General features: G+C 42.8%; 1 protein-coding gene across 1 annotated transcript in view; it reads left to right on the top strand.

Moving 5' to 3' along the window:
• Positions 1–8,809: 8,809 nt before the first annotated feature.
• The window catches only part of LOC123145596 (DIS3-like exonuclease 2), a gene marked incomplete in the record, with an annotated part of 5,649 nt that continues 5,570 nt past the window's right edge, over positions 8,810–8,888 (top strand). The window contains 1 exon segment of the mRNA XM_044565061.1: positions 8,810–8,873.

An 8,888-nucleotide genomic window follows, 5' to 3' on the forward strand; every position in this document is an offset into this window, starting at 1 on the left:
TGTTGTTTAAACTCTGTGCAGGATTTACAGAGCTATGATTTACATAAATGATTAAGTTCCAGCCCATCATCAAAAATTGACATTGGTGTCTCAAAAGGGTTATCAATTCTTAATTTTCTCAAAGGCTATAAGTCGCCGGGTTATAAAAATTCCGGTTTACAATGGAGGCGTATTAAATTGCCATCGGCCAAGAGCCGCCGGGTATTTAAACTCCGGATTTACTTATCAACAAATGAGGTATTCAAAGTCGCTTTGGCGCAATGGCTATTATTTTATCAATGGATATGATTTATTCTACAATGGAAGGAATAGTCCCGAGTTGCTGCAGGCTTACGACCCAGCACTTGGGGGCTACATTATTCAAATTGATATTACATCGAATATGCAAGTCCCATGTTACTGCCAGCATGTACCATGGCACTTGGGGGCTAATGCAAAGTCATTTTTTGCTCAACTTATTGAAGACCCGACTCATCACATTCTAAATGAGCCGGCCCTTGGGGGCTACCAATTGCTCCTGTCAAAAATTCAAGGTTGCTGCAAGCATGACAACCCGACACTTGGGGGCTACATATGTGGAATATTCAGTTTATGACTAATGATTGAGATGAATAACCCGGATTTCTTCAGGGTTGCAACACTTATATTGAAGCAAGTCTTAAGTTATCACTATGTTCTCCTCTTAAGACTTGGGGGCTACAGGTGATATACATATAAGGGGGAAAAATCTTCAAATTCTTAGTTTTGAGAAGATCAAGTTGACCCGGTGTTTGCAACAATCATGATCCGGTGTCACCAACAGTTATGACCCGGTGCTATCAATATTTACAAGCCGACAATTTTGGTTATGATAAACCGGCAAGTTTTACCTCTTCAAGCCGGCTGAAAGTCAGATGAGTATTTCAAAACCAATATCTTTTAAGCCGGTGCTTTGGAAGCCGATTCAAGTGGATTATTTCTTACAATATTTCTCTACAAGAGACCAATGCCAGCAAATTGACTCTGAAGCTGGCCTATTGACCTGGACTTTTCAAAAGAAGTATCTAGATTTTTTGCATTGACAAAGTTGAAACATATCTGCTAAAGAAGATTTACTATGAGATCATAGACATATACATATGAACAAGGAAATGACAAGGACTTAAAGATGATCAGGTGCCGGTTCAGGAAAATATTTAACCCGGAACACAACCTATCAAGTTTGTTCTTGTGTTTATTTTACAGGATCAGTTTAACATGGATAAATCCAAATTAAACTGGGGGCTAATGTCGGGGATATACCCCGCGGTATGACCCGGCCGGAAGTATGACCCGGCCGGACTTGGCATTTCACCGATGACCCAGCGGAGGACTAGCGACTCATGGGTCTGGCGGCTCATTGGTCAGACAGCTCATGAATCAGACGACTCATGGATGGCCCCGATGGTGGGTCAGATAGAAGACTAGGCCCAAGGCCCAGAAGTCCAGCTCATGTTATGGTGGGCCGGCTTAAGAGGAAAGTGTAAGGAATATTCCCTTACAAAGGAAGCAAGACTAGGACTCCACTTGTAATAGAGTAATCCTAATCCTACTAGGACTAGTCATGTAACCCGCCCCTTCAACTTATATAAGGAGGGGCAGGGCACCCAAAGAGGGACAAGTAACAAGAAACAATCTCGAGGGCTAGACACAAAGAGCCGGCCAAACCGGCGACTCACTCATGATCATAATGAGACCTAGCCACAAACAACATGTAGGGTTATTACCGGATGATGTTTCTCGGGGCCCGAAGCTGTCTAAATCCTTGTCTTGTGTGTTGATCCGCCTCGCGTCTCTCGCTTCCAACCAACCCCTTCAAGCTACCGCATAGAGGCGTTGACCTCACGACTAAGTCCTCACACTAGGACATCTGCCGTGACAATTCCACGACAGTGCCTGAGGGTGCAGGAAATTTGGCATATTCTTGGACTACAGGAGCTGGTGAATGAAATCTGCACAATAGAGAGAGATGGAGGTTCGGCGCTGGCCGATCTCCTATTATCCAAAAGTACCATATGTCCACTAGTGGTTGATGTCCAGCGCAATGATCTAGTGGCCACAACAATCTGGTATGTATGGTGGGAACGACGCAAATACACACACGGTGAGAACATCTATGAGTCAGCAAGGTCGGCCCAAGCTATATCAACTTTAGCGGAGAACTTTTCACGAGCAAGGTTGAAGCAAACTAAAATTAAAAGACATGGCTGGTCCAAGCCGCCTGAGGGCGTCATCAAACTTAATGTCGATGCAGCTTTTGATCGGGACACTGGTACAGGGGGTACGAGAGCAGTGCTGCGTGATGAGGCCGGTTTCTTTGTCGCTGCTTCCTGCAGTGATATACCTTTTGTGGAAGACGCAGCGACGGCAGAGGCTAGAGGACTACGAGATGGCCTCCTACTAGCGAATGAAGTTGGTTGCAACAAAATCTATGTCGAAGCGGACTGTCTGGAGGTAATCGAGATCATGCTGAGTGGTGGGAATTCATTAGGACCAGCAGCGGCAATATATGAAGAATGCACTTTCTTATCTAGCAATTTTATCTCTATAGTTTTTAGCCATTGCCCTCGGGAAGCCAATATGGCAACGGATCTGCTAGCTAAGAACTCGGAAGTGTCTCGAACAATTGTTTGGAAATCGGAGCCCCCCGGTTTCTTGGTGGATGTTTTAACAAACAGTGTATCTTTATTCTCACATGAAATATAAACCGCCATGATGGCATTTCCCTCAAAAAAAGTACTCCCTCCGTTTATAAAATGGTCTTAAAGCATCTACAACCGGAATTGGCAAATCCGACCCCCCAAAAATCAGCGGACGCACCGGACAGTAACCGGTCATGCCTCAAATAATGCATTCCACATTTGGATACTTTAAATTACAAACCTCAAATTCATATTATTACATGCAACGCAGCGATCTTTGAGCGGAGCTCATCCGGCTCCACCGTGCATGTCTGGCGGCTGGCTGCGCCCCTCAGAGTGTTGATCTGGTCGCCGGCAAGATAGAGCAGGACATGGGACACGAGCCGGCTCACGGGACTCAAGGCGCCGCCGTCTCTCGTGCCCTACTCTTTCTCGTCGGAGCCCAAAACCCGAACGGTGCCGGTGGACGTCAGATCGATGATGGATCCGCCCTGGGACGAGCCGGCGACGTCCACCACGACGCGGTTGCAGCGTCCGGACTGCTGCACCATACGGAGCACCGGAGAATGCGACTGCGCCCCGCGATGTTCATCGCCGCGAGGGCTGCCGCCGCATCCCGCGCCCCCTGCCTCGCACGGCGGGCAGGGCGTGCCATGCTTTCGTCGGACCGCACCCATGGTGCGTCCCGATGCTCGGCGCGCCAACAGAGGGGTTGCGCGTCCGCCACCGCGTTCGGGCGCCAGACGGACCGCACCGCCTCCGGCGAGGCTGCGACGGCATACCTAGCGCTGGATCCATGCGCCATTTGGGCTGGCGCAATGGATTCCCGACGAAAGGAGTCCGAGCGATGTTGTGCACAAGCCTCCTCTCGGGAGCGGCGGAGCGCAAACCAGACGTCCATCTCCTCGGGGAGCATGGGATGAGCTCGGGGTCGACGGATCTGGAGGTGAAGGACCTCGGATGCGCTGCCCGCCATCCCAGAGACAGCAAGAGACCGCCAGACGGGAGCTTGGGTGGCAGGGGGAGTGGAGTGAAGTGGTTAGGATTTGGTCCGGTGAACTGATGGGAAGAAATATATGTGTGGTCGGGTGGGCCAGCGTAGGTCGGGTCCGACGTGGCGAACACGCCCGGGCGCCCCCTTATCCTTCCCATATTTGGGATGGATATGAGATGTGTCGGTCAGCCCGGACGTTTGAGGCCCTTTTGAGGCGTCCGACTGGATTGATATTTTATGATCGATCAGTGACCGGGCGGGCTGCCCGGGTGTTTGAGGTGGGTTTGGGGCGCTCGGCTATAGATGCTCTTACAACCAATATGTGAGTACATTAGTTGTAATAACATCTTATATTATTAAGTACTCCCTCCATTCCTAAATATAAGTTAGGATTTGTGTCTTATTGAACTACCATTTTCTTAACACTCACAAAAGGACTATCACAATTACTTAAATTTTTTATTGTCTTTATTAAGTCAAATTACCCTATCAATGATGGAACACCCCTACCCACCCCTAATGATTGGCATATTACTGAAGTGTCGCTAAGTTTTCTGAGAGCTTCTTTATGATTCGCCTGTTGCTTTTTTCTTGGGGTTTATAATCCCACATCTCCTTTAATGGTGCATCATATTTTAGAAATTGCTACACACATGAAAGCATACAAAAGTGATTTGCAATTATGTGATGTTGTTGTTGCCATGAAAAGCAAATATTTGAAATATTGAAAAGAAATTCCAATGTTGTATGCATTTGTATTTATTTTGATCACATGGCTAAACTTGCAGGGTTTGGTGATTGGAAGTATGTCAGAGTTCAACTGCAAAGGCCTCCACCAGCACCAATGGCTAGAAAGAAGAAAAGAGCATGGGAAAGATATTTGACTCCTCCTCCTCTTCCTTGAGCTCTTTAACACCAACAAAAGCAGGGCACATAATGATTGCCATGGGGCCGGGTGTTAGCAACGCACCTCAGCAGTGATAAAATCAGCTAGCGGAACAGAATGACGACAACTTCAACATAGGGCAGTGGTGGTGGTATGACCACAAACTTGCATATGATGCTTTCCATAATTAACACCAGATGTGTTAACTGTACCCGGCTCAAGGTATCGTCGGAGTTTACGTTCAGTCCAGTTGGAAGAATACTCAACAAGAAAAGAAACAGTCTCACAAGTGATAGGGCGAAGATACTAATGATCATGGAAGATTGGGAAGTAGCCAGATAGAGAGCCTAACACACTAAGGATAACACAGATTTGTCATTCATGTTTTGACAATCTTTAATTAGATGATGAATAACCAGAAAAATAGTTGTAATATGTAATTTTGAGCAAACTTTGCAGTGCTCTTTTTCCTTACCAAGGTTTTTCTCCAAGGGGATATTTACCTGGAAGGTTTTAATGAGGTAGCTACTAATAAAGTTCAATATTTATCCATATGACACCTTGCCTCTTTTTTAGTCGAGCTTGTAACTAGTTTTTTTATTTCTCTGTATTTTTCCTGATTTTTAGATTTCCTATTTTTATTACTCATTTTTTATATTTTTTCGAATTAAAAAAAGGCCCACAAGGCCGAACGACTCATAAGACCGAAACGGCCCACCAAGCCAAAAAAAAAACCATAATTGTGCCGTGTCGTGCGGGCGGCCCTATATCTCGCCTTCAGCCAGAGGATAGGAACCCTCGCTGAAGGGGCGACCGATATTGGCCGGCCCAGGAGCGCGAGAGGCCAAAGCCTCTTTTTTGTGTTCTTTTAGGTTTTGTGTCTCTTTTTTGCTTTAATTTTTAATTTTATTTATACTCTATCTTTTCTAAATATATATAGTACCAAAACTCTATAAAGATATTTGGAGAATGTTGACAAAGCACTTAAAAAATGTTAAATGTGTATAGAAAAAAATGTTTATAACATATATGAAAAAAGTATAAAAAACTGATCATGTATTTAGAAAATGTTAATCAAGTATTTGAATTTTTTTTGAACAAGTATTTGAAAAATGTTGGTTAAGCTTCTGGGAAATGTTAACTATGTATAGAAAAATGTTGTCCATGTACTAAAACAATGATGGTTTTTTATCATGTAGATAAAAATGCTGAATAAGTATTAAAAATGTTGAATAAGTATTAAAAATGGTGATTAAGCATTTAAAAAATGTTAACTATGGATAGAAAAAATGTTGACCATGTATTAAAAAATGCTGATTTTTTTGGTCATGTATATAAAAATGTGAATCACATTTGAAAAAAAATGTTGTACAAGTATTTGTAAAATTTTGATCAAGAATTTGACAAATGTTAAATGTGTATAGATAAAATGTTTATCATGTATTAGAAATTAATGTTTTTTGATAATGTATTTAAAAAAATGTGAATCTAGCATTTGAAAAAAATGTTGACCAAGTACTTGAAAAATGTTGAAATATACAAACAAATGTAGAAATGAAAAACAAAAGAAACAAAGAAAACCAAATAAACCAAAAAAAAACTAAAGAAACAAATGATAAAAGAATGAAAAAAACTAGAGAAGAAAAAAAATGAAGAAAAGGAAAAAATCTGAAGAAACACAGCTCGACTTGCTTCAACTAGGTCACCCCCGGCTACACGCGAGCAGTTGGCGGGCGCGATGACTAGCAGCAATCGCTTTCTTCCTGAAGCTCCAGGGCTTCGATCCGTCGTTCTCCCCTCTTTCTTTTCTTCTTCTTAACTGTGCGGGAAATAAGCTGGCCCGACTAATGTATCCGCTTCAGCGAAACATCCTACGGCCTCGCTAAAGGCGAGAAGTCGCCGCGGTGTCGTGCGACCTTTATAACTAGCATGCCAGGGCCATCCCCGTGGTCAGGCCTTCGGGCCGGATGGGATGACCCTTTTATAAAAGCGCCGACACAAGTCATGCAATGTCAGGCCCTTTCACATCCGACCGGACCCATGTGCCTAGGTTTGGCTACACATCTAGGATAGAGTTGTACGTCCGCAAGAGAAGAAGCAAGACATATTCAATGGGACCCGTATTTCATGCGTAGGACGATGCGCGCACGACAAGTGCACATGCTTTCTCCCAAACCATTTCGGGATGGGGCGTCAAGTGTTTTTCCTTTTGCTTTTTTTTTAAACATTCACGATTTCTGAAAAATGTTTGTAATTTTTTAAAATGTTCACAAATTGGGGAAATTTTTTATTTTTACAAATATTTTTGGATTTGAAAAAATGTCCATGAATTCAAAAATAGTTTATGTATTTCAAAAAATGTTCGAAATTTCCAAAATTCTAGCTAGCAGTTCTAATTTATTCTGAATTTTATAGCATGTGAATAGAAATCCTATTTTTCTTCTTTTTCATCTCAATTGAAAGAAATGATAAATTTTATTGTGTTAGCAATGTAAGTTTTAAGATTGAATCTATCGAGGAGAATAATCGCAACTGTATCAAAAAAGCAGCAATAGAATTTTTTGAAAAAGATTGGGAAAAAGTAAAATAAAAGGTTCACCGATTCAAAAAATGTTTGCGAATTTCAAATTTGTTCCCAAAATTAAAAAAATGACCCCCGATTGAAGAAATTTTGATGAATTTAAAATTGTTTCCAAATTTGAATAATTGTTCATGAATTTGAAACTATTTGTTGGAGTTTGAAACATTTTCGTGATTTCGAAAGGTATTCATAATTTTAGAAATGTTCACAATTTTTTTGAAAATATAAAGATTTAGAAAATGTTCAAGATTTTTTTCGTGAGCTTGAAAAATGTTCACAAATTTAGAAAATGTTCACAAATTCAGAGAATGTTCAGGAATTTACAAAATGTTCACGAGTTTGAGAAGTATTCATTGAATTTGGAATTTGTTCTCGATTTTCATAAAAGTTTGCAAAATTGAATATTATTCTCAATTTTAATAAAAGTTTGCAAAATTTAAAATTATCCTCGATTTTCATAAAATGTTGCAAAATTTTAAAAATTCTCACTTTAAAGAAAGTATGAATTTGGAATTTGTTTGTGATTTAAATAATTTTCATGTATTAAAAAAGGAAAAAAGAATACTGACAGGAAAATAAATAAAGAAACGAACTAACGGGATATCCCATTACCGCGGGCGGATGTGCATGTTTGGTTGCTATCCCCCGACCCACTCGCAGTATAGGATCCCCGATGCAACCTCTAACAACTCTATTCCCGAGCACCTTTAATTTTGCAAGGATTTTAATAAACTTTTGACATGTCCATTGATCCACGAAAGCATTCGCCATTCGACGCAACATGACCCACACCACAGCAGCGTTGCACAGGTAGAAGTAGGCGGTTGACGCGCAGGTGCAACACCTATGCCCAAGCACACACACAGGCGGAGCCACGACACACCCATGCGCAAAAGCGAAGGAGGAGTAGCAGCAAACTAGCAGGATGAGTGAAAGTCCTAATCTCAGCCCGAGCTCAAATGCTCTTGGCATGGACAGAAAAAATCAAAATATTCAAAGCAAGAATGCTCTGAGCATTAACAGTAAAAAGAAAAATCAAAGCAAACTAAAAAAACCTGTATTTTTTTGGGACGTGACAAACATTAAAAAAATATTTCGAGTGTTTGCAAATTTTCATCATCATATCACATTTGCGGAAGTCGTGGCAAAGAAGATAAAATCAGCTCTTCAAAATGCTTTTGAAGGTAGCATGTTCAGAGCATCAATTTTGTTTTTCCCCATGACTTTCACACATGTGATTCGATGATGAAAATTTGCAAGCACTCAAAACATTTCTCAATGTTTGCCAGAGAAAACCTCAGATTTTTTACTCTTTTCGTATTTTATCGTTCATCCGGCCCGAGCTAAGAAACTCCATGTCCGAGCAGCAGGTATATTGCGTGCGTACGCACCACCCGGAGAAAAGAAAGAAAGAAATAGAGAAAGCGACGAGGCGTCGGGAAAAGCGGGAGTCGGCGCACCCCATCGCCGACCGACCAAACCCTGCCAGCCTGCCGTCCTCGCCCCGCGACGCAACCACGTACTCGGCGCAAGCCAACACAATATCCCAAAGCCGCCGCGCCGTCCGTCCCTCCCCCTCCCTTCCTTCCTTCCCTCCCCCGACCCACCCCTCTATTATATCCTGTCCCCTTCTCGAAGCCACCGCCTCGGCCCGCCTCCTCTCTGTCTATCCCTCTCCTCCTCCCCTCCCCTTCCCCCCTCTCCTCAGCACCGCCCTCCGGCACCTCGGTTTTTCCCCTCCCGCTGGTATCGACGCAGAGGGCCGCG

Source organism: Triticum aestivum, chromosome 6D, assembly GCF_018294505.1.
Source record: "Triticum aestivum cultivar Chinese Spring chromosome 6D, IWGSC CS RefSeq v2.1, whole genome shotgun sequence".
NCBI classification, from domain to species: domain Eukaryota; kingdom Viridiplantae; phylum Streptophyta; class Magnoliopsida; order Poales; family Poaceae; genus Triticum; species Triticum aestivum.